Source organism: Tenrec ecaudatus, chromosome 11 (genome assembly GCF_050624435.1).
Source record: "Tenrec ecaudatus isolate mTenEca1 chromosome 11, mTenEca1.hap1, whole genome shotgun sequence".
Taxonomy (NCBI): domain Eukaryota; kingdom Metazoa; phylum Chordata; class Mammalia; order Afrosoricida; family Tenrecidae; genus Tenrec; species Tenrec ecaudatus.
The window spans coordinates 140,719,539-140,746,065 of NC_134540.1; the positions used below are offsets into that span (position 1 = coordinate 140,719,539).

Sequence of the window (26,527 nt, forward strand, 5' to 3'; positions counted from 1 at the left end):
ATGTTACACAATTTACATCTGTGAAGCACTATCTGCATATACAGATTATAAAATACTATCTGCAATGCCAAGTATGTAATAGTTCAGTAATAGTATCCAGACATCCCATATTGGAACTGCCCATAGGGGCAGGATAAAACAACCTGGATCTCATGTAGCAAATTATTTAAGGTTTTAGCATTTCATATTGCTCCCCATGCGATGCACTTAAGCTTAACTAGATTTAGAGACAAAGTAAGAATATAGACTGAGACTCACACAATCATTACAAAAGAAAATAAAAAGGTTTGCATCAATATCATCCCCAAAATATCAAAAATAAAGGTAGTGGTGTGACCATTTGACCTTTAATATTGTAAGACAATTGTCTATTTAGTATAGTTTCTTTTGTTTTGTTTTTATTTAGATTATAAATTTCATCAGAAGAGCCATCTATCATATATTGTTGTTGGAATCTTATACAGTCAAGCATCTCCTAAATATTCAATTGAAAACCCACTAAAAATAAATATCTTTGCAATATTACAGAATTAGCAGCTAGTTTAGTGTCTCCCTAAAAAGTAATATTTCTCAAGCTATTGCTCAAGAAATACCTGTAAATCAATCAACCTAATACTTGCCAGAGGTTAAGATTTCTAAATCTCCCTAAATCTAAACCCCAGTTATCTACATATACTCGTTATTCCTTATGATAACTCAACTATGAACTACTCATACAAAGATTTGATGTGTTCTGTGGTAGCTTGCCAAAAACAAGGCGAGAGCTTTTTAATTAAGCCGGAAAGAAATGACTCTTGAAGCCTAGGAACTAGGCCAGCAGCCACATCAGGTGAAGATGAGACCAGTAGGGCTCATTTGAGGCAAGATTGTCATTGAAAATATAAATGCTCTAACAGATAGCTGTTCAGGAATATTTTAATGGTTTTAAACATGGCTTAGCAGAGAGCACTGGGACACATTGTTGAAGAGACACTGAACACCACACTTTACCTGCAAGTGAGAGATAATGTAATATTCTTAATAGATTTACACACGTGTCTCCTCAGAGCCATTTGCTTATATAATGCTCCCTTGGTGTCATAGGCAATGGTTTCCAGGGCCCCCAAATCCTTGGCAATGATATGGTTGCACCTTTCCAAATCACATTAAACTATCTGTCATACAAAACGCAAGCCACCATTTCCTACAAATGCCATCATCTGGTTGATTCTCTAAACTTGTTCATATGAATTCGATTCTGCTTCTCCTGGGTTTTCTACTCTCATGACCAGTAGCAATCTGGGAAACCCACAGTGCATCACTATGAGTCAGTATTGACTCAATGACAGTACGTTTGGTTTGGGTTTTTAATTAGTCCCTCCCTTCTTAGCTGAGTTTGATAATTTGCTCTAACAGAACTCACAGACAACACTTAAAAATTAGGGTTTATTAGAAAAGTGAACAGGTCAAAACACGTCAAGATCAGAGAAAAATAAGGAAACAGTTCTCTGTTCCACAGCATGGCTTCTTCTCAGCGCTGCCAGCAGGCTTATCTTGTCTGATCCTCAATTTCCCAGCCACGTGTCCCTGTGGTATCTGCCCTCTTTGGGCCAGTGATCCAAAGCTCCTTTAACACTGATTAATGAATTCCCAAAGGACAACTCACTATTTAAGCCGGCCTCCTGCCCCAAGATGCTAAACTTAAATTGTATTGTGGGGTGGCAAAGTCCACAGTTCCACCTCCAGATGTTGACACCGTGGCTTCTGGTGCTTCTGCTACTGTTACCACTAGGATCTCGTACCCGCTTTGCGGGAGCCTGTCCCCTGATGGTTCCGGGGTTCTCATACCCAGTGAAATAACAAGACGGACAAATCTGTAACTTGGAGTCTTCTACAAGTTATTTTCATGCTCTCACCTGGTCACTTGGTGAGCATCATAAAGACTAGGGAAAGAAGAGTCATACAAAGTAATTTTATTTCACTGCAACTCCTCAAGATATAAATGCACTGGGACATGGAGTTTGCCTTTCAGAAATGTACGAATGTTTTCTTTTGTTAAAATGATTGTGGTGTTTTAGGTGAATGTTTATAGCGTAAATTAGTTCTCCATTCTACAATCAACATGCATTTCGTTTCATTAGATTAGCTGTAAATTCTTCAATGCAATAGCCGCCTTCCTGTTTCTTCATTGGTTGCTCATTTACCTTAGTCCTTCTTTCTGCTCCTTATCACCTTTGTTATGGGACAAATGCTGCCCTTTTGGGTTTGTGTGAGTGAGTATTTGGAGTAGTGCATTCCTCAAAATGGTCATTGTCCATTTCATAGCTCTGTCTGTTATTTGGCGTCAAGGTGACATCCAAGGTCAGTTCACTTCCACATTTAGCAGGTTATTTAAGGGCCCTAATAAGAGTGCTTCTACCAGTTTCTATCAACCCAGTAAGACTGGTTAGTGCTAAGATTTTGGGTTCTAATTCACATTTTTTTGCTTTCATTCTGTCTAGGACCTTCTGCGGTCTTGACTAAAGGTGTCAGCCGTGATAGCCTGGCACTATCCAGTTCAGGAAAGTTGAAGCTCTGATTTCTGTCACCCATATTTTCCTTTGACGAGTTGTTTCCTTTAGTCTTTTATTATTTTCGTTCTTCTCTGGATGAGGAGATACCAATAGTAACAGAAGCGATGGCTGCTTGCTAGCTTGCTCATTCACTAGTCACCTGAGTAAGAGACGGGTATTGCCTTTGTGAACTATAATATATCGGTTAACTTCGCTGTTTCTGAAACGGTAATCCGAAGCCTCCAAAAACAAGGACTCACTCCACCGATGTGTTTGGAAATGATGAGCGTTTCTTATACTTGCTTTCTCTGTGTTCTGTTGCACACATGGGCATATTTAGATTGTATACAAATATGGATGTCGGAAGACTCTCTATCAAACCTATGTCTGGTGAAGTTTGTAGTCTCAGTCCTGTTAGTCTTGGGGATCGTTTTATGTATTCGCTCATAGATTATTGTTGGTTACTATAGGATTCTGTATACAATAATATTTACCTTTGTTGCCTGTAATTCTTGTGCACCTCTTAGTGTCTTCCTTTGCCTTAGTGACATTGTGCTGAATATCCTTTTATTGTATATTGACTTTCTCTTCATGGACTTAACATGAATTCATTATTGAGTTAGAAAGTTTCCTCTCCCCACTCTCCCCAGTCTTTGGTAACAATCAAAGAATGTTTATTCCTCTATATAAACCTTTCCTTGATTTTTGATAAGAGTGATTTTACACAATATTTGTCCTTTTATGATTGACTTATTTCACTGAGCTTATTATCATCTATTTTCTTCCAAATTATGAGGTGTTTTGACAATTTTCTTTTGCATGCTAACATTATACAATATTCCAACATATAATATACGTACTATAGTTTGCTTGTGTATTCATTGATTGATGTACACTTACGCCCTTCCCATTTTTTACTCTTGTGTATAATACTGCGATTAGCATGCTTGTGTGTAATGAAATGAAATTACTCAGTGTATCGTTTCTATTCATAGTCTTCGTAGCTCCCAACAAGTCATGGATGAAGAGCATACAAATAGGGAGTACAGGACTCAAACTCAGGAAATGACCAATTTTCCTAATCTATTGGATACCCTTCAGGTTCACTAAGCATACAAAGCCCGGTGATACAAGTGGTTTTACTTAATGTAGTTAGAACTCCCTCCCATTCTCACCCCACTTGAAAACTCGGTATTTTACTTAATGCAGTTTCTATGACACTTTTATGGTTTGCTACATTGCTTAAAAGCTAAAAAGTGGGATGTGGATGTCACTTAAAATGGCCAGAAAAGGCTGAGAGTCTCCTCTGACATAAGTAACTTGAAAAGCTATAGCCTGCTATCTAGTTAGTTGTCAAAGACAGTCTGGGATTGACCTAAGACTTAAGTAACATTATTGTTTTGTTTGTTTGTTCATAGTCAACAGTTATTCTCTGTGGTTACCCTGAAATCTGAGTTAATGTAAGACATCTATATGTGACTCTTCAAATGTGTAAATTCCAAAAGGCGTATCTTTTCTTTGGTTTTAAGCAGGATACCACAAAGGCTGCTTTGCACTGCCTTGGTCTCCTTGCCAGTGTAATGTCTTCCTCTGCCTTGAAGTGAGTAAGCTGGCTCTATTGCTCTAAAGTAAGATACCTGTATTTCCAATACCAGGTACAGGAGCACAGACATCTGAGAACCTTTGCTGCAGAAGTGAAGTATTTTCTGTGAGTTCTCACTGGCCATTGTGCTGGATGGTCAAATCCAAAAGTAAAACCAAGTATCATGAGAGTGAAGGTTGGTTGGTGTCAGAACAAGGTAAATGGAGTGGGATGGTAGATACATACATGACCACTGCCTCAGAAGAAACATCCTTGGGCCGGTGTGGTACTGGATTCTCTTTCCCCCTGGTGCCACCAGAGGAAGTAAGCTGTGACCCCTGTGCCATTTCCTCAGCGTATGTACCTATGGATGCATGCCGTTGCCCTTATTTCCTGAGGATCTAAACCTAACAGTTGGCTTGCTGGATCAAAAGGTATTTTCCTTTTAAGGAAGTATCAAACTGTTTTCCACCGTAGTTCCATTAGATTACAGTCCCACTGGTTGTTTGTGACCGTTCTAATCTCCCCACACCTTCAGCAACATTTGTTGTTTTTTGAATTATTAAAATGGGTTATCATTGTTGCTAAGTGAGATGATGTCTCATTGTTGTCTTGATTCGCATCTACAATGTCCAATGATCATGAACACTTCGTCAGGTGTGTATTGGTTGCCTAAATATCTTCTTTGATAATGTATGTGTTCATGTCTTCCATGAATATTTTATTGGGATGGTTTGTCTTTTCATTGTTAATTTAACATTTTCTTTAGCCACTGTTCTAGAATATCACCTACTATGCAAACACAGGTGATCAATAAATATTTTCTAGATAGAAAGTCATATTTATTGCCAGCATTCACTAAACATGAATTCATTATGTAGATAGTATTCTATAATCTTTGAAGGAGAAAGTAATTTAAGGGAGTCTGTGTCTTTGTATGCATGTGAATGTGATAGAGAGATTGGATTTAATGCTTTATTTCTTTTGTTTTGGATTAGAAACATTTTGTATTAGCTTGTTGGTAAATACACAAAAACTTAAAAGAACTGAAAATCAGGCAACGTTTCTACATTAGTGAAAATAGACCTCTCTGTTTTCGATGGGATGGATCGACCTGTGGCTGAAATCACCTCCTCAAACATAACCATGGTGCGGGGGGTGCAGGACTATGCAGTGTTTGCTGGTGCTGTTCTGTTGTACAGAGTCACAGTCAATGTGATCCCGAATTGACTTGAGGACACTTAAAAACAGCAACAGCATTCTGTCAACATTGCCAAAAATATAACACCAATTACTGTTGATTTGATTTAGATGCATGTGACCTCATGTATGTCAGATATGAACAGTGAGCTATAAGGTTTGTTCCTCTCTCTTTTAAAAGGATTTTTAATGACATTTCAATATATCAGGGCTATCTTTTGGGTACCATTTATAGATTAGAAGCATATTGTATTAACAATTTATACCTCAGAGGGATTCATTATCTGACAGTTATTCTTATATTACTCAATGAACTTCAATTGATAATTTATACTCAATACCATGGAAATAAAGTGCCTAATGCACAGTTAATTTTTTAAACTTACCAATTTTGGTGCACCTGTAAGTTACCTAAAGGCTCTTTCTAGATCCCAAAGACCTAGCTCCCAGAACTGGTTCAACCAGTCAAATTCTCCAGATTCCAGCTATCGGGTCAAAGCCAGCACACAGCAATGGTAGAGGATAGGGTAGAACTTCCTGGTGGGTTTTGGGTATGTCAGCTCTTTACAGGAGTAGAAAGTTGTGTCTTTCTTCCTGGGAGCAGATTGTGGTTTCAAGCTACTTATCTTGAAGTTAGCTGCGCAACAAGTAACCAGTAGTCATCAGGGCCAACCATTACGGGTGTTATACCACACGGCCTGACACACACATGTCTGGTGTTGGTAATACTGAAAGCTGTTTAGTTACACCCTGATAGCGGTTTATCACGGTAGAGTTGCCCTTGTAATTTCATTTGCTTGTTTTTATTCAGATGTGGTCTTTCCTGGATCAGAAACAGTCCAGGTGGGAGGCAAAACTTCTATAGGTGTCCTCTGTCTTTACATCCTGGATAGAAATGCCTACAATCTTCTCCCATATGATCTTCTGTATAAAGGATTGATACTTCACAGCACAAAGCACACGCATGTTCTTCCACAGAACTACCCAAAGAGAGTTGCAGTCAGATAGGGGCTTATCAGCTCTGAATTGCTAGCATAGAATTGTTTCTTAAAATTTTTTTCCCTTGCTGTGGTGCGGCATTCTCATTTTATTCTTAATGTGATGGGTAGGGAAATGTGAGAGAGATAAAATTTACATTGAAAAAGGTCAACTGTGGCTGCATTGAAGTAGAAGAAGCCAGGAGGACAGTTCAGAGGCAAGGAAGTGATTTGGGAAGAAATGGTGCTGCCTTGGACAACCTAGTGGTGGGTAGTGAGACTGGGTCAGCAGCAAGATTTATTGGAGAGCGAGAGAGAGAGAGAGAGAGAGAGAGAGAGAGAGAGAGAGAGAGAGAGAGAGAGAGAGAGAGAGAATTGTTCTTTATCACTCTCCTTTTCCTTTACTCCCTGTTCCCTTAAACAACTTACAGATGCAGAATCACACAACCGCTGGAGAGAGAAAGGTTTTGGTATTTTATTCAAATATAATATTGATGTATATACTTAGAAAAGAAAGATACACATATTTCTAAAAAAGGTAAAAGTAGCAATAAATATTGGATTATTATTACCTCTGTTGACCAGCCCATAGGAAATTCGCATTCCTATACATTGCCATTTTGAGTAGAGAAAGAACAGGAATTGAAATCACTTTAAAAACAGCTACCCAATCACTTGATCACAGCCTTCATATAAGCACAATTAGTTATTTACTACGCCTTTCCTAGTACTCGCCCTATCAAAAGATCAGTAAAGACGGGGTGCCATTGAAAAGTGTGGTGAAAAACTAAAAGGTGCCTGATTATGATGAATAAAAATGTGTGGGTTCTAAAATGCTTGTCTCAAAGCAAGCAACCGTCTATGCCAAGAGTCAGCTAAGTTCACTCGGAAGAACACCAATCGGTGTGATCCCAATACAGCAAACACTACAGTCAGAACCTGGGAAAAAGAGTGGTATGTGTGCCCAAATCCTTAATATACTGATTACAGGAAATTTTGGATGATTTCCAAAGAACTGAAAATTTCCAAAAAAGAACATTGAGAAGCCTGCGTGGTAAAAAAGACCGTTGAGCAAGAATAGGGTGACATCTTATCAGCCACTCCACACAAGAACTGCCTATGTCAAGTGGACAGAGTCCACAGAGGATGATGCCCTTGGGTAGGGGTGGTTTTGCTTTGTTTTGTTTTGAAAAGATCTTTTGGTTTTATTTTGCTTTTAAAAAACTTTTAAATGAAAAAAAAAAAAAAAAGAAGAGATTATGAAACTAACTCTGGAATGTAAATGAGCTAAAGCAAATGGAAGAAACTGCATAAAATAGCTGAGCAAAAGTTTGATGCTGCCTCCTTCTTCTTCATATCGCCCAGCTTCTCTGATGATTTGTGCTACATACAGATTGAATAAGTCTGATAAGAGGATACACACCTGGCGCACACCTTTCCGGATTTTAAACCATGCAGTATTCCTTTGTTCTGTCCCCACAACTGCCTCTTGATTCCTATTGAATTGCTTAGGAACCTTTCTGCAAAAGTCACTTACTGCAAATGTGAAGGTTTCTTTTTGTATGTTGTATTCTATCCAGGGGGGAAATAGTGCCAAGATGATATTGTAACCAAGATACATTTGTCCAAACATAAGAAGGACGCTTCACCGCACACTACTCCTTACTTAGAAGATAAGCAGCACTATTTTTGTAAATTACTTTTTAAGCAGGCTTGAGGAAATCTGCTAGTGAGCTGATGTCTGGAGACTGTGAGCCAAACAAGTGCTGGTTTGTTTCCAGATGTTGCTACTGTGCGCGCTGACTACACAGCAACTTTGCTCTTACGGCCCCAGTTATGCATAACCATCAGATATGACTATATGAATCGATTTCAAGGATCTACATGTGACCTCCTCCCTGGGACAGACAACAGAAAAGTGGGTGAAGGGAGATGTGGGACAGAGCAAGGTATGACAAAATAATAATTTATAAATTATCAACTACTCATGAGGGAGGAGGGAGCAGGGAGGGAGGGGAAAAATGAGGACCTGATGCCAGGGGCTTAAGTGGAGAGCAAATGTTTTGAGAATGATGAGGATAAAGAATGTACAGATGTGCTTTACACAATTGATGGATGGATGGATTATGATGAGTTGTATGAGCCCCCAATAAAATGATTTAAAAAAAAAATCCACATAAATGGTCACTCCGTGGGATGAACCCCCTGTGAATCCCCAATACAAATTGCCTGGCAACAACCAGGACGCGAACTTCAGATGGTGAGTGTCGTGAAAGGCTTTAGCAACTGTCCTTGGGCTGGAGCGTAGTGCTTTGTAATATGATCTCCTCGCAGCCCCGATATGAATTGTTTTCTAAACTTTCAATAGTTCATGCTTTCTGGTAGGTCTAAAGATCTATCCGTTTTGAATGGCTTTGTTGGTGGGTCTTGGCTTGGTGTGTTCGCTCGTCTTCCCCTGCTATGTGCACAGCGAGAGCAGGATGGATGGAACTATGAAGATAATAAGAGGGGGATGGTATCCCCGGGGCCCAGAGGAAGTCACCAATAATAGCAATGCCTTGTAATCCGCATTAATCCATTCCACCTCAATAACACTCAATTAGAATATTAATTAGTTTCATAATAAAATCCTTGCCACATATCACTGAAAATAATTTGGCTAGTTTTTAAGACTATTTAAAACATTTTAGCTGACATATAATTCACATATCATTTAATTCAATAGTTTAAACATATAAAAAGGAGTTGTGTAGTGTTCTGTTTTGAAGTTCAAAAACGATGATGATATTAAAAACTTTAAATTATTATGAAGTCAAATCATAATGATGTCTCTTTTTAAACCAAATCTGGTTAGATAAAAATAACTAAAATTTTTCCAATTTGGGATAAACCCTTAAGATACACTACTATATACATATATAGTAGTGAGCTCCTTTTTTCAAAAAGGGTATTTTTCAGCAGTTTTATTGGTATATAATTCACATATCATAAGATTCAATATTTCAATCACATCAAAAAGAGTTGTACAGTCATCACCACAATCAGTTTTAGAACATCTTCTTCATTCTTCTACTTACTGTTATTTGCTCCCCATTTCCCCCCAATCTATCCTGACATGCTCCAGGAGCAATTCATTCAAATGCTGTCTCCATAGACTTACCTATTCTGGATTTACTTCACAGATAAGTAATACAAAACAAACAAACGCTCACAGGATTAACAAAGTAAGACAGATAAGAAACTCAATTAAAGAAAACAGAAACTATTGAAAGGTAGAATACATTTTAATGGATTATAAGGCCTATTAAATAGTAGGGTACTTAATTTTAATCAAATTGCACCCGTCACAATTCACTTTCCAATGTATTCTCCACGATAGAAAAGATAGTCACACCCCGAGTCAGAGAGCATTCACCAGGGGCTTAATCGATGTATATTTCCCCTTCCCTTTAAAAAAAACAAAAACTGAAACAGCTTTAAAATAGGTCACAGGACAATCAAATGATATGCGACTCCATTTTGACCTACTATGTCTGTCACGATCAGATTAAAATGCTCTCTGTCTGATAACAGCGCTATTCACACCTCTCAACTATGATTGAATGAGATCCACTCGAGCCTTGATCCATTTGCAGGGACTGCACATGGACACGTTCTTCATAATGCCTTCTTTTTGCCAGCATTCAGGTTTTCATCATGCAGTTAAGACTGCCGTCAACAAAAACAACCTCATAACATTAGGGTAAATAATAATTGAGTCACTTGAATATTGATGAAATTATATTTCAATGTACAAATTGGTCCTATCTTCTCATTATACATATGTGTATGCATTTATGAGTGTGTGTGTGTGTGTTTTGGGGGGTGGGTGCAAAATTTGTTTCTCTCCTTTTGAAGAAAGCTGTTAAGTAATGTATATACCTGTTTTGGATTACCGTGATAAGGCAGTTTGCATCTTATCTCTTTGACTTCCTCTGAAACATGAGGTTTTTCAGACACACAGTTTTCACAAGGGCCAATGATGGTACGAGTAGCAAATTTAGCTCAAGCTGAATGTTGTAAGCACAGAAATAACTATGACAATGCTAAAACAATTTCTGCTGAAATAAATTATGTGCAATATTCAGATGACGTAGATTCAAATGCAACTTTCAGTTTGAAGTCATTCTTTGAATATAGTAGAGTCAGTCAATCCAGGTCTAAATCTGTCCCAATCAAGTCCCTAGACATCAAACTGACAGCTGAAGGTTGTAATTAAAAACCCTGGACAGTCAAACCATTAGCGTTCTTTTCAACTAGGACACAAGAGAACTAAGAGTGCACTTGTTTACAACATTTTCTTTGTGCACATGAGTGCTTAAAATAGTTTCAGGTCTGAGTTTGAAAAGAAGGACCAAAAATTATTTATTCAATATTACTGAGGAAAATGTTCTGTCTTTAAAAAGTTGTGTTTTCACTTATCATTCCCAAATTTTTCTGTTGAACAGAATTTTTAAAGTTCTATATATCAACTGAGCTAAATATTTTTATATGCCATTATTTGATATTAATTTTCTTTTATTAAGTGAATCAATGAACACAAGAGTGCATTTTTAAATATTGTTTGTTGTTGGAGATGATTTTTTATTTCAAAATCAAACTAAACACTTCTGTGGGGTCAATTTTGGCTCCCGGTCACCCTATAGAACAGAGTAAAACTGTCCCTGTGGGCTCCCGAGAACTGTAACTCTTTACACGAGTAGAGTGCCTGGTCTTTGGTCCACAGAACAGATAGTAGTTTCAAACTGCTGACCTTATGGTTAGCAGGCTAAGGCTTAATCATTTTTCCACCAGATTTTCTAGTATCATAAGTTGAATTCGGTCCATGTGGCTAGGCTATTATTCTGTTGTTTGGCAATTATGCAATGACATAATTTGGCAGTTATGTAATGATCTAATCATGCACATGATGTGGTCTGTGACTTAACTGTAAGATCAAAGGCAATACTCTTACTTAGGTCAAAACACAGATCCTAAAGATAAAAGAGAAATTTTTCTAGTATCTGGTCTACATAACCTTTTCTTCTATAAGAGATCATAGTAGAGGTAAGCGAGCAAAGAAGGGAGACTTCTGCATCACCAAAAAAGAAAAGACAGAAGCATGTAATTTGGACCCAAGGTCCTCGTGCTGAGACCCTTGCAGACGTTGGCAAATACTGATGCTAAGACACATGAAGATCCCCACGAAACACCTGGTCCACAGATAGAGAAAAGAGACAACAGAAAGTGAAAGTCTGCCACTAAGGATGACTTCCTGAATTCAGACTACATTTACTCTGAACTGTAAGGGAATACATTTTGTTTGTTAAAAACGTCTACTGGAAGTCGTTCTGTTATAGCAGAACTAGATAACTAAGCCACTATACGTGCTACTTAATGATATTGAGACTTCGTAAAAACTTAAATGAACTAAGTTTACAATAGCTTATCTATTTATAAATTGAAACATCTCACTCAAATTCTTATTAATATATTTTAATTATGTAGTGCTCTGTGTTATTTTTCTTACAGTCTGAGTTAGGCTGGGGTGACTAGAAAAACAAATCCAATGATATTCATATATGTGTAATAAATATACTTTATATCATGAAGTAATCATATAACAAGAACCCATCCCAGTTCAGTCCAATTTGATTCCATAAATCCAATCTTGTCCATAAGTCTCTCTTCAGACTCATGTAAAATTATTTTTTATTTTAAAATTATTTTTTATTTTAATATATCATCATATTGGGGGCTCTTACAGCTCTTATAATAATCCATACATCAATTGTATCAAGAACATTTGTACATATGTTGCCATCATCATTTTCAAAACATTTCTTTCTACTTGAGCCCTTGGTATCAGTTCCTCTTTTTCCCCTGCCCCCTCCCACCCTCATGAACTCTTGATAATTTATAAATTATTTTTATTTTCATATTTTACACCATTTGCTGTCTTCCTTCACCCATGTTTCTGTTTGTTCGTCCCTCTGAGAGGGGGGCTTGTCCTTTTATCATTGTGATTGGTTTCCCCTTTCTCCCCCTTTGCCCCCACCTTCCTTCCTCCTACCTTCATGTTATTCATTCTTATTATTGGTCTTGAGGAGTTTATCCAGGATTCTGTGTGTTGAGAGTTCCTATCTGTACCAGTGCACATGCTCTAGTAAAGCCAGATTTGTAAGACAGAACCGGGGTCATGATAGTGGGGGGAGGGAAGCATTAAAGAACTAGAGAAATATTGTGTGTTTCATCAGAGATATACTGCACCTTTGCTGGCTCATCTCTTCCTTATGACTATTCTGTGAGGGGATATCCAATTGTCTACAGATGGGTTTTGGGTCTCCCTTCCAAACCCCTTCGTTCAAATCAAAAAGGTTATTTGTTTTGGGTCTTCTGATGCCTGATACTTGATCCCATAGACAGCTTGTGATCCTATGGGTTGGTGGGCTTCTTCCATATGGGCTTTGTTGCTTCCCTGCTAGACGGCTGCTTGTTTTACTTCAAGCCTTTAAGATCCCAGGCACCATCAACTTTCTATACCACATTTGCTTATGTACCCATTTTGTCTTAAGTGATCATGTCAGGAAGGTGAGCATCACAGAATGCCAGGTTATTCGAACAAAATGTTTTTGCGTTGAAGGAGAACTTGAGTAGAGGTCCTAGTTCTGTCTGCTACCTTAACACTTAACATATGAACATATGTACATAGACCTATATCCCTATAAATATATATTAATATATTTACATAGGTATATGTCTATGTTTATACAGTTGAACCCTGGTACTCAACTGCATCAGTACTCAGCATAATCATATTTTGATGCAAAATGTTGAGAAAATTTTGCATCAGAGCTTGAACCAAATATTTCAGAATTAGAGCCAGTTTCCTGCAAAGATTTTTTAAAATTATTTTATTAGAGGCTTATGCAACTCTTATCACAAGCCAAACATACAACCACCATCTCTTGTGTCAAGCACATTTGTACATTTGTTGCTCTCATCATACACAAAACATTTGTTTTCTGCTTGGGCCCTTGGTATCAGCTCCTCATTTTCCCCCTGTCTCCCCTCTCCCAGTCCCTCATCAACCCTTGATAATCTATAAATTACTATTTTTTCATATCCTACACCATCCAATGTCTCCCTTCACCCACTTTTCTGTTGCCCATCCCCCAGGGAGAAGGTTACATGTAGATCCTTGTCACCCACCTTCCCTCCACCATCCCAGTATCACCCCACTCTTACCACTGCTCCTGAAGGGACCATCTGTCCTGGATTCCCTGTGTTTCAAGTTCCTATCTGTACCAGTGTACATCCGCTGGTATAGCCAGATTTGTAAGCGTAATTTGGGATCATGATAGTGGGGATGGGGGAAGGAAGCATTTAGAAACTAAAGGAACGTTGTATGTTTCATTGTTGCTACACTGCACCCTGACTGGCTCACCTCCTCCCCCCTGAGAACATCTGTAAGGGAATATTCAGTTGCCTACAGTTGGGTCTTTGGTTCCCAATCTGCATTCCCCCTCATTCACAATAATTTGATTTTTTGATGACTGACAACTGATCCCTTTGGCACCCCGTGATCACACAGACTGGTGTGCTTCTTCCATGTGGGGTCTGTTGCTTCTCAGCTAGATTGCCACTTGTTTACCTTCAAGTTTTTAATACCCCAGATGCCATGTCTTTTGATAGCCAGGCAACATCAGCTTTCTTCACCACATTTGCTTATGCACCTGCTTTGTCTTCAGCAATTTTGTCGGAAAGGTGAGAATCATGGAATGCCAGTTTAATATAACAAAGTATTCTTGCATTGAGGGAGTACTTGAGTGGAGGCCCAATGTCCATCTGCTACCTTAATACTAAACCTGTAAATATATGTACATAGATCTATTTCTCCATCCTCATATATAAATATATTTACACATGTACATGACTTTATTTAGATCTTTATATGTGCCCTTTGCCTCCTAGCTCTTTCTTCTATTTCCTTTTACTTTCCTCAGGTCCCACTCTCATGCTCAGCCTTCATGTGGGTTTCAGTAATTCCTCTTGGTTACATTACCCTTGATCACCCCCTACCAGGCCTCCTACACCATCCTCGCCACCGATTTGGACCACTTGTTGTTCCTTTGTCCCTAGGTTTGATAACACCACTTCCTTTCCTCCCTCTCTCCCATCTCCCCCTCTGGAACCTTTGGTCCAGTTGTTTTCTCCTCCAGATAGTTCATCTAGCCTATCTTATTTAGACAGACCTGTGGAGATAATAGCATGCGCAAAAACAAGACAGAGCAAAAGAAAGCAACAAAGGAAAACAACAAATCTTTAAGTTCAGCTGAAATGATTTCTGCCCAAGCCCACCTGGGGAAATTACACGCCCATCTTCAGGGACACTGGCATGCAGTTTCATGGGTATCTGTCCTATGATCCCAAGACTTGTGGTTTTGACTTCGCAGGTGCCATGGATGCCTGTGCTCACAACCCCACGCATGGCAGTGGACCCCTCCCCAGAGCAGTGGAAGGAGGTCGCCACCGTGGTGAAGAAAAATAATCTTTTTGCATTCTTTGACCTGGCCTACCCAGGCTTTGCCAGTGGAGATGGCCATAAGGACGCCTGGGCCATGGGCAACATTATCGACCATGGCATTGGTGTGTGCCTCTGACAGGCTTATGCCAAGAACATGGGATTGTCAGGGGAGCGTGTGGGAGTCTTCACCCTGGGCTGCGCGGATGCTGATACTGCCAAGAAGGTGGAGTTGCAGTTGAGGATTTTGACCCGTCCCATGTATTCCAACACCTCTCTTCACAGCCGGATTGCCTCCACTATCCTGATCGCTCTGAGCTGCGGAAACAAAGGTTGGAGAAAGTCAAAGGCATAGCCAACCGCATCATCAGCATGCCGACCAGCTGGTCTCCAACCTCAAGGAGGAGGGCTCCTCCCACCACTGGCAGCCCTTCACTGACCCCATTGACATGTTGAAGCTGGAGCAGGTGGAGTGGCTGACCAAGGAGGTCTCCATTTACATGACAAAGGATGGCCACATCTCTGTGTCTGGAGTCACTTCTAGTCAAGTGGGCTACCTTGCCCACTCCATTCCTGAGGTCACCACGTAATTTCCCCGGTGAGAGGGAACAGAGATGACCTGCCTCTTCAGCCCTGGCTGCTGTGGGAATCCATGGGGGTCCTGCGAGCAGGTGGATGGTAGAGGGCAGGCGATTTCTCTGAACCACAGTGCTTCACATGTAGCCATTGAACGTGTTTCTCTGAAAAGAACATGTTGTGAATTGGGGGAGAGGCACCGTGGCTGCAGGCTGGAGCTTCCTGGATCCAACACCTAACTGGTCCCCCCTGTTATCTGGGGTATCTCCCAATGAGTTTATATGTGTGAGAAAGAGCCAAAAATCTGTCCATCACACACGGCAGTATTTTAGAAGCTTTAACCGAAGCATCTTGCTTGCTGAGGGCTCCTCTGTGCATCCAGCCTAAGAACCCGCACATACTAGACCTTGTACAGAGAAGCCTGCTTCTGACTCTGACTCTGTGTCCTTCCCGACAAAAGCCCATAGGGACAGAAATCACATCTGACGCATCCCACTGAGCCCACTGCCGCCGCAACAAGGAAAGGAGAAGACACTCTTTCCTGGCATATTTAAGAGAAAGGAAGAAAGAAGGCTCTCTTTTTTTAATACTTAGAGGCATTTTAAAGCCTCCCTCTTAGCCCTAATCATTGCAGTTCTTTACCTTAGACACAGAGATCGCTCACTAGCCTAACTCCCCATCCCATCAACAACCACCCCCACGTCCCCGTCAGGACATGCTTATGTCAAGAATGCACATGCCATATCCTCCCTAGGAGAATAGAGAGCTCCCTCTCCTGTGTTTCATCTCAGCATCCCTGAGTCATTCTTTGATTACCTACTCTGCCCGCTGGGACTTCCTGCCTTGGTTGAGTGGCTGGTGCAGCTGACAGTGCAGGGCAGGATCAGCTGAGGGTGCCCTCAGGCTTTTCCTTCTACCTTGGGTGGGTGCTGCCAGGAGGACTCGGGCTTCCCCCTCTGGAAAGATCACCACCATCTGCTCGAGTCATATAGGCTTAATGCAGCCTGGTTTCTCTGTTACAATAAAATCACCGAAGACACCCCCTCCCAAAACCAACCAACCAACCAACCAACCAACCAACCAACCAACCAACCAACCAACCAACCAATCAACCGGCATTGTGTTGACATTTGATTTCACTTGGCAAACATGGTTTGGGCAAGATGACAATGGAATCTTTCACTGGCTTGTTGGATGGTTGTTTTGGGGTGGTAACCTTAATGTCTCCTCACCAGTAATGACCATGGGAAAAGTCTGTATCATTTTGGAGCTGTTCTTTCAAAACAAGATATATATGTTTCCATCCATGGTTTCTTTCCCAGACAGAACCTGAGGCACAAATTTCGCAGCAAGTATCCTCGCTCCCAAACCTTCCATGAAAGTTCATTGAACCAAGCTCCAAGAGAGTCCCGCTAACTCCCCATCTCTTCAGTGGGCCGTAGTCAGTCTTCGAACACAAGTTCACACATTTTGTTGACATTCTCATCCATTCGGGAAGTTGACGGACATCCAGAACAAGGTTTGTCATCATTCAACGTTTCACCTTTGTGAAATGAGAAACCACTCGAAAATTTGGGTTTTTCCCAAAGCGCAATCCTTGTACGCTATGTTCAACATCACAACAGTTTCTGCGGTATTTTTTCCGAGCAGGAAACAAAATTTCACACCCACATACTGTTCTCTTAAATCATCCATCACACACGCACACACACACACACAAAGGTTTTGGCGTAACCATTTTTATGAGAAAATTCAGTGCAGTCAGAGAGAACCTTCCCAGGCCACACCATTGGGATACTCATCTAGTGAAGAAAATGCATACTATGAATGTGCCACCCAGCAGAGCATTTTCCATTTTGGGGTGGTGGGGGCAGGGTACCTGCTAGTATTTAACCCTCCAGAAATAATTTCTGCGTGTCTGGACACAATTTAAATGGATCTATGATGAATAACTCATGCATTTAAAATATGGCACAACTTATTTATTTCCCTTTACTTACTTTTGTAAGTATAGCAACTTCTGGATACAGACCATCTATAATTTTTTCATTGGACATCATTTTCAAAATTCTGTGGTTCAGGTAAGATTCCAAGATGTTCCTACTTAAAATGTGATCTTATCTGTGCTAAAAGAGAAAGAATAAGAGGAGTTAACTTGTGGGGTTTGAATGTATGACAAAGGGTTTTTGGTTTTATTAGGTTTTGTCCTTTATTATCACCTTTGTTTCAATCACACTAGAATACAGAATGTGTTAAATAGATAAAAAGGATTTTAAAATGTGTACTCCCTCAGTTTTACACGCTCGTGCATCTCTTTTTCTTTCAGGTCTACTTTTAAGAATTTATTTATCTCTCTCTCTCTCTCACTTTTTAAGTGTATTTGTTTTACTTTTTCTTGGTTTGGTCTTTTAAAACAACTTAAGTATTGGGCCACCACTGAGGAGGTGTGCTTGCTGGTTTGAATCCTGGACTCTGAGAACTGCTTCAGATGGAGCACCATGATCTTTCAGAACATCTGGATAGAGACTGTATACACCCTTTTTGGGTTGGGAGTAACAGTATGTTGTTTTCACTCCATTAAGTTCATATTCTGTCATGCAGCCCATTAGTGTCATCTTAAGGCAATCTCACCTAGTAATGAGCTGAGGAAGGTCTCACAAGGGTCAAAGACTTGGAAGAGTAATTCAATCTGACTGTCTTCCTGTCCTAGGTATTTCCTCCACGTCTGTCTTCTTTCTCCTCAGCAAGGCAGTTGAGTTTCTCAGGGTTGAACATATGCTTACCGTGATTGGGGTCACTTCCTTGTGCAGCCCATTCAGAAGTAAGCACAGGAGCTCATAGTATTCCACTGATTATAGCCAAAGAAGTTGTTTTGTATTATCTCTGGTGGTGGGTGTGAACTCAAATGGGCTGGAAGACAAAGCCTATGTGTCAAGATTAGTTTTGCAAACTCTTCTGTTAAGATTGTGAGCGTTATTGTTATGCCTGAGATACCACATGCTGCCACTTTCTCAACTCCTGGGTGTTTTGGTCAAGTAGAGCAGAATCCAGCCCATGGAGCATGTGTTCCCAAGGTTTCAAGGATCAGCCGGACTCTGAGCACCCTGAAAATTATTTGCTTTTGTTTTTAACAAGAGGCCCACAAAGATGAAAGGGAGAGAATGCCATTATAATGTATTTTTCTTTGAGAAAGTGATTCTTTGGTGATATTTTAAGGTGCTTTATAACATGAAGAGCTCATTTTCATGCATGATATCTGATGATGTTATGCTAATATTCAAAGCTATTCATAAGTTCTTCCCTCAGAAGTGGACAGTTTATTTAATTTTCATCTGTTCTTTGTCTGGAAGCTTCACTGAAACCTATTCACCTTGGATGATCCTGCTGTTTTCTTTTTTTTAATAATAGTTACAGCAACATACAAGTCACCACAGTACAACAAACTACCATACTGTAATCACTGTACCCAAAAGCATTCATCAAGATTGAACCCTTTCAAAAGGTAGCATGTGATCAAGGGCTGATGATACTGAAGGATGAAATCCAAGCAGCACTGAAAGCATTGGTGAAAAGAGGCCCTAGGAATTAATAAAATGATTGAAATACTTTAACAACCTGATGAAGCACTGTAAACATGTACTTGTTTATGCCAAGGAATTTGGGAGATTCTTATCTTGCTGACTAGTTGGAAGAGATCCATATTTCTACCCTTTTAAAGAAAGGTGACACAACAGAAACTATTGTATTATCTCATTTATATCACATGCAATAGAGATTCGCAGAAGTTAATTCAACAATGGTTACAACAGCACCCTGAGAGCTGCCAGAAATTCTGGGCACATTCAGAAGAGACGTTGGTATGAGGGATAGCATAACTGATTATCAGATGGATCTTGACTGAAAACATAATTGCAGAAAGATGTTTGCTTTTGTTCTATTGTCCATGCCAAGGCATTTGACTTTATGGGTCATAATCATCCATGGATAACACAGAATGCTGTAGATTTCAGAATACTTCATGGTGCTCATTTAGAACCTGTGTGTGCACCAAGTGCCAGTTGTTTGTTTTTTAAACAGAACAAAGGAATACAAAATGGCTTAAAGTCATGAAATGTGTGCAAAAAATTGTATGATTTGACCATATTTATGCAATCTGTATGCCGAGCAAATAATCAGAGAAGCTGAGCTATATGAAGCAGAAAGGAGCATCAGGATTGGAGGAAATCTTATTAAGAACTTGAGATTTGGAGATGTCACAACTTCGCTGAAAGGGAGGACTACTTGAAGCACTTGATAGACTGCAGTCTTCAGTGTTGATTGCAATTCCACGTAAAGGGAACCAAAATCTTCATAACTACAACTATTGATAACATCACGATTAATGGAGAAAAGATTGGTGTCAAGAATTTCATCATATTTGAATCCACAATCATTTCTCATGGACGCAGCAGTCAAAAAGCAAATGATGTAATGCATCTGGCCAACCTTCTTTCAAAACCAAATAATGCATCTGGAAAATCTTCTACCAAAAAGGATCTTTTAAAAAGCATTGAATAAAAAATTAATCAATCAGTTCAATAAAGAAATAAAATCATCGAATGGTGAGGATGTCACTGTGAGGACTAAGGTGATTTGGTAGTCAACTTGGGAACCTAATAAATATCTAGCACCCAATCAAGCCACCAATACTCACTGTTGTTGAGATAATTCTGACTCATAGCAATGCAATAGGGCAGTGTTTAGCTATTCAGTGCCATTGGATCAGTTCAGGCCCATAGCGATCTAATGCACAACAGAACAAGACAATGCCCAGTTCTGCTCCATTCTCACAATTATTCCTATGCCTGAGCCCATGGTTGCAGTCATGGTGTCAGTCCATCTTCTTGAGGGCCTTCCTCTCCTAGCCTGCCCCTTCATACTACCCCACATAATGTCCCTCTCAGGGACCAGTCTCTGCTGACATCATGTCCAAAGTATGTAAGACAAAGTCTCTCCATCCTTGCCTCTGAGGAGCATTGTGGTTGGATTTCTTCCATGACCACGGGGTTTGCTCTTTTATGGGGGGATTTTATATTTTTAATAATACTTTTTAATTTAAATCATTTTGTTGGGGCTCATATAACTCTTATCACAATTCATACATACATCAATTGAGTAAAGCACCCTTATACATTCGTTGCCCTTGTCATTCTCAAAATTCACTTTCCACTTGGGTTCCTGGAATCAGCTCATTTTCCTTTTTTACCTCCCCCTCCCACCCCTCTCCCCCCTCCCCCATGAACCCTTAATAGTTTTTAAATTCTTATTTTATCTTATCTTACACCCTGGCGTCTCCCCTCACCCACCTTCCCATTGCCCATCCCCCAGAGAGGAGGTTACACCAAGATCGGTTCTCCCTTTCTACACCCCCTTCCCTCCCGTTGTCGCCACTCTCACTGCTGGTCCTGAGGGGTTCATCCATCCTAGATTATATTAAGGAATATTTTGTGGAGGATTGGTGTCAACTCTTCCCTGACTGCTTGGTAGAATTCTGCTGTGGAACCATCTGGCCCTGGGGCTTTTTCTGTTGGTAGGTTTTGAAGATCCTCTCCATTTCTTCTTGAGTTTCTTGGGGTTTTGTTGTTTTAGCAGTCCATGGTACTTTCAATATTGTTCTCCAGCACAGCAATTCAAATGCATCAGCTCTTCTTCAGTCTTCTTTATTCAATGTCCAAATTTTACATGGATATGAGATGATTGAAAATACCATGGCTTGGGCCAGGCATCCCTTAGTCCTCAAAGTAGTTATACCCTTGCTTTTCAATACTCAGAAGAGACCATGTGCTGAAGATTTATGCAATGCAACAGTTTTTGATCTTTTGACTGCTGCTGTAATTTGAATTGATTGTGGATCTAAGCAAGACAATTGACAATTTCAAACTTTTCGCCACCTATCATGATGCTAACTACTGGTCCAGTTTTGAGGATTTGGCTCTTTGCATTGACTTGTCATTCCTATTGAAGGCTGCAATCCTTGATCTTCATCAACAAGAGCTTCAAACCGTCCTCACTTTCAGCCAGCAAGGTTCTGTCATCTGCATATCACAGATTGTTAATAAGCTTTCCTCTAATCCTGATCTCACATATTCTTCACATAATCCACCTTCTCTGATAATTTGCTCAGCATATAGATTGAATAAGTATGGTGAAGGACGCAACCCTGTTTTTAACTAATTTTACTAATTACTTTACTAATTTTTTAGCCATGCCACATTCCCTTGTTCTGTTCGCAAAATTGCCACTTGATCCAGATGCAAGTTTCTCATGTGCACAATGAAGTGTCCTGGAATTCTTGTTCTTCTCAAGTTTATCCATAGTTTGCTATGATCTGCACAGTCTGATGGCTTTATATAGTCAATAAAACACAAGCAAACAGCTTTCTAGTATGTACTACTTTCAGCCAAGATCCATCTGACATCAGCAATGATAGCTCATGTTCCACATCCTCTTCTGAATCCAGGCTGAACCTCTGGCAGCTCCCTGTAAATGTACCGCAGCAATTGTTAGATGATCGGAAGCAAACGTTTACTGGCAATCGATATCAGTGATCTTGTTCTATGGTTTGAGCATTGTGCTGAATCACCTTTACTTGGAATGGGTACGAATACAGCAATGCCTTCAGTGAAGCTTGGATTTCTTCCTTCAGCATCACTGGTTCTTGCTCATATTCTATTTCCTGAAATGGTGGAATGTAGACTAGCTCTTGTTGGTACAGTTAGTCTGTATATTCTTTCCATCTTCTTTGGATACCTCCAGTATCATTCAATATTTTGCCCATAGAATCTTTCAAGATCACAACTTGGGGTGTGAATTTTTTCTTCTTCCTTTTTGTGTAAGATATGCTGAGTGCATTCCTTCCATTTGGGTTTCTAGTTCTAAGTCTTTACACATTTCATTATCAATTCGGTTTTAGCTTTTTGATTTGCTCTTTGAAAGTTTCTATTCAGTTCTTTGGCTTCATTTTTCTTCCATTTGATTTATCTACTCCGATTAAGAACAAGTTTCAGAGTGTCTTTTGACATCCACTTTCATCCTTTTTGTCTTTCTTGCCTTTTTGAGGACTTTTGCTTTATTCATGAGGATGTTTTAATGTTTTTCCACAACTCATTAGGTCTTCTGTCATTAATGTCCAATATGTCAAATCTGTTTTTGAGATGTTCTTGAAATTCAAATGGGATAGACTCCAGGTCATATTTTGGTACTCATGGACTAATTTTACTTCTCTTCAGATGAATCCTGAATTTATATATGTGCAATTGATGGTCTGTCCCATAATCAGCACCTGGCCTGGTTTTAGCTGCTGATATTGAGCTTCTCCATCGTCTCTTCCACCTATTTAGTCAATTTTATTTCTATGTATTCCATCTGGAGAGGAACATGTGGACAGTCACCTTTTGTGCTGCTGAAAAAAAAGATATTTGTTATGAACTGGTTATTGGTTTTGCAAAATTCCATTGTATGATCTTCAGCTTCGTTTCTAGCACTGAGATCATATTTTCTAACTATTGTTCTTTCCTCTTTGTTTCCAACTTCTGAATTCCAATCACCAATAATTATCAATGCATACTGATTGCATGTTTGATCAATTTCCAACTGAAGTCATTAGTAGAATCCTTTCATTTCTCAACCATTAGCTTTCATGGTTGATGCATCAATTTGTACGATACCTGTATTTATTTTTTCTGGAATGGTGTATAGAGATAGTGCTATCACAGATAGCATGGTACTTTATGATTAATTTCTTGCACTGTCCTTTTTGACAATAAATACCATTCCATTCCTCTTCATTGTATCATTCCCAAATTAGTAAATCATATTATTTTTTGATGACAAATGTCCAATAAAAGTCAATATCAGCTCGCTAATGTCTAGGGTATCTATCTTTATTAATTCCATTTTGACCACTTCCAATTATCCTAAATTCATAATTAGCACATTCCAATTTCTGGCCATTGGAGTTTTGCAGCTGTTTCTCATCAGCAAACAAAGATCCAGAAGGGTCCACTCAGCGGGCTTTTCCCTGGCCACGTCACAGTGGTCAACCCTACTCTGAGAAACCAGCTCCTTCTCAGTCACATTTCGAGGGCCCCAGGAGCCCATTCTCCAACACTATCTAGAACAATGTTCTGCTTCCATTCATTGGACCTTCAGTATCTGACAAGGGTTCAAGGCTCTGAGTAAGGTTTTTAGGGGCTGCATTCTCCCAGGTTGGGAGCTGAGCACTCTTCACTGTGTATTCTTAACCTGTCTGTTCCTCTGAAACCTTTTCCTTTTGGATGACCCTGCTAACATTTGAAATAGCAATAACGTAACTTCCAAAATCACAGAAACACACACGAGCCATCACAGCACGTCAAACTGACAAGTGGTGAATATGGCGGTGTAGAACTGTTCAGTAGGCCTTCCAAAACCAAAAACCAAACGGAGTACCATGGTAGGATTTTCCACACTAGGAAGGTATTGTTTAAGAAGTTCTACATCTCATGCATAGGGTGCCCTCGTGGTGAGGTGCATTGGACTGCAGATCATAAGGTCAGCGATCAGAAACCAATAGTCACTCCATAGGAGAAAGATGTGGTTTTCTATCCCCATAAAAAAATTAGTCTCTGGCTCTCTCTGCCTCACCTTCCTGTTGACAAGCTACATGGAGGCACGCTGATGGCAGCCAGAGCTCTGGCAATGTGTCCACCGATACTGGATCCACAAGACTTTTCCTCCCATAGCGACTTTGTGACTATGTGTGTGACCTCCTCTTGGAAGAGTCTAATGTTCAGCCAGTATCAACACCAGTAACAGTGTGTGGAGACGTACATGGACAGTTTTATGACCTTTGTGAACTATTCAGAACGGGAGGTCAGATTCCTGACACAAACTACATATTTATGGGTGATTTTGTAGACAGAGGTTACTATAGTTTGGAGACCTTTACTTACCTTCTTGCACTAAAGGCTAAATGGCCTGATCGTATTACAATCTTACGAGGAAATCATGAAAGTAGACAAATAACACAGGTGTATGGATTTTATGATGAGTGCCAAACCAAAAACAGAAATGCTAATGCCTGGAGATACTGTACCAAAGTCTTTGACATGCTTACAGTAGCAGCTTTAATAGATGAGCAGATTTTGTGTGTTCATGGTGGTTTATCTCCTGATATCAAAACACTGGATCATATTCGAACAATTGAACGGAATCAGAAAATTCCTCATAAAGGAGCATTTTGTGACCTGGTTTGGTCAGATCCTGAAGATGTAGATACGTGGGCAATCAGTCCCCGAGGAGCAGGCTGGCTTTTTGGAGCAAAGATCACAAATGAGTTTGTTCATATCAACAATTTAAAACTCATCTGCAGAGCACGTCAACTAGTGCATGCAGGCTATAAATTTATGTTTGATGAGAAGCTGCTAACAGTATGGTCTGCTCCTAAGTACTGCTATCGTGGAAATATTGCTTCCATCATGGTCTTCAAAGACGTAAATACAAGAGAACCAAAGTTATTCCGGGCAGTTCCAGATTCAGAACGTGTTATTCCTCCTAGAACAACGACGCCGTATTTTCTTTGAGGCCTTCACCATCCTGCTGACCCATTTCCCTGCCCTCTTCTCACCCCAACTTTTCATGTATTACCCTCTACAATATACTTTTTATTGAGCACTTTGCTGCTGAAATGCTGCCTCTTGCCTTTTTAAATTTTAAATTATCTAAATTTATTGTTTGTTATGGTGTCTATAGCAATGCTTTTCTCTCAGTTTTCTCCATCCCATCCCCACCTGGACTCATTTGAGAAGACTTGAGAAATGTCTTAATACACTGCTGCATGTAGCTCTTGCTTACTTAACTAGTCTGGGGGAAACAGGATGTGTTTCCTTTGTTTAAAACACCAATTGACAGAACAGACTCCACCGAAATACTCCTTTTGTATCATTCAGGCTTTTGTTTTAGTTTGGTAAGTTTTAAGACATTTCAGCAGCAAAGTTGTTATTCAGTGGGTATGATGGACTGCAAATGCCTCAAGTTATGTATACCTGTCCCAGCTGTAAACTTCATTGTCCTTTGTTGGATGATATTTTAAATGGATATAAAATAAATTGGTCTAAAGGGCTAAAAAAAAAATTCGTCTCTGAAACTCAAAGAGGAAGCACTACCCTCCCCTGTAGGGTCACTGTGGGTCAGTTTAGTTTTGGACACCTCATGCTTAAATAATAGTCAAGCACATTTTCATCCACCATGATTTTTTTTTCTGTCACAAATTTTTACTTACTACATTTAGGTTCATATTTAAAAATAAACTGATTTTGGTATCTAACCCAATTTTCCTCCATAAACGAATTGAATGTTACATTCTCCCCTATTAACGTATTCTTGCCACATCAATTATTATACTGACTTTTTAGTTAGCAATTCCTTCTCTATAAATGGGTCTTTTTTATTCTTATAGTTGGGTTTATTACATATCATTACATGTTTCAAACATAACAAGTAGAATTATACAACTGCTATAACAATTGGATCACGAACTTTCTTTTCCTATACGAACTCCTTGGCATCATCTCCCTATCCCCCACCACTCTACGTGCCTCCCCCAGAAACCTTATTCTACTTGCTGTCCCAACAGGTTTGCAAATCCTGGGTTTCATTTCCTGAAAAATAGAGAAGCTTCTAACACAGCTTCAAGAGGGTTAGCGCCATTGACATATACCTCTGAGATACACTCTAATATAAACAACAAAAAACCCTGAACAAAACAATACAAGTCAAAACTACAGAAAAATTTGGAAACAAGATCAGATCCAGCCTGCATCTTGGGGGAGGGGGCATCTACTGACAAAGTTTTAATTGTTCAAGTTACATTTATGCCTTTGATCTTTGATACCACCTCTACCAAGCGCTCTGTTTAGTGACCACTGTCCTCCATCCCTGAATTTTCCATAAGGGGTGGGGGTTGTCTGGAGGCTTATTTCCTGTGCAGTTCCACAAATGAATCCTGGGCTACACTGTTATCCTTCGTCTTCTGCACAGCTGATTCTCACCATTTAGGCTCTGCACTGATTCCTCCTTTGATTTCAGATTAGATGGATTC

At 39.7% G+C, this 26,527-nt stretch overlaps 2 pseudogenes; both read left to right on the top strand.

Moving 5' to 3' along the window:
- Nucleotides 1–14,652: 14,652 nt before the first annotated feature.
- On the top strand, nt 14,653–15,422 carry LOC142461089 (aspartate aminotransferase, mitochondrial pseudogene; annotated as a pseudogene).
- An 8,752-nt stretch (nt 15,423–24,174) lies between these two features.
- LOC142460896 (serine/threonine-protein phosphatase 6 catalytic subunit pseudogene) lies at nt 24,175–25,059 on the top strand (annotated as a pseudogene).
- The last annotated feature ends 1,468 nt before the right edge of the window (nt 25,060–26,527 follow it).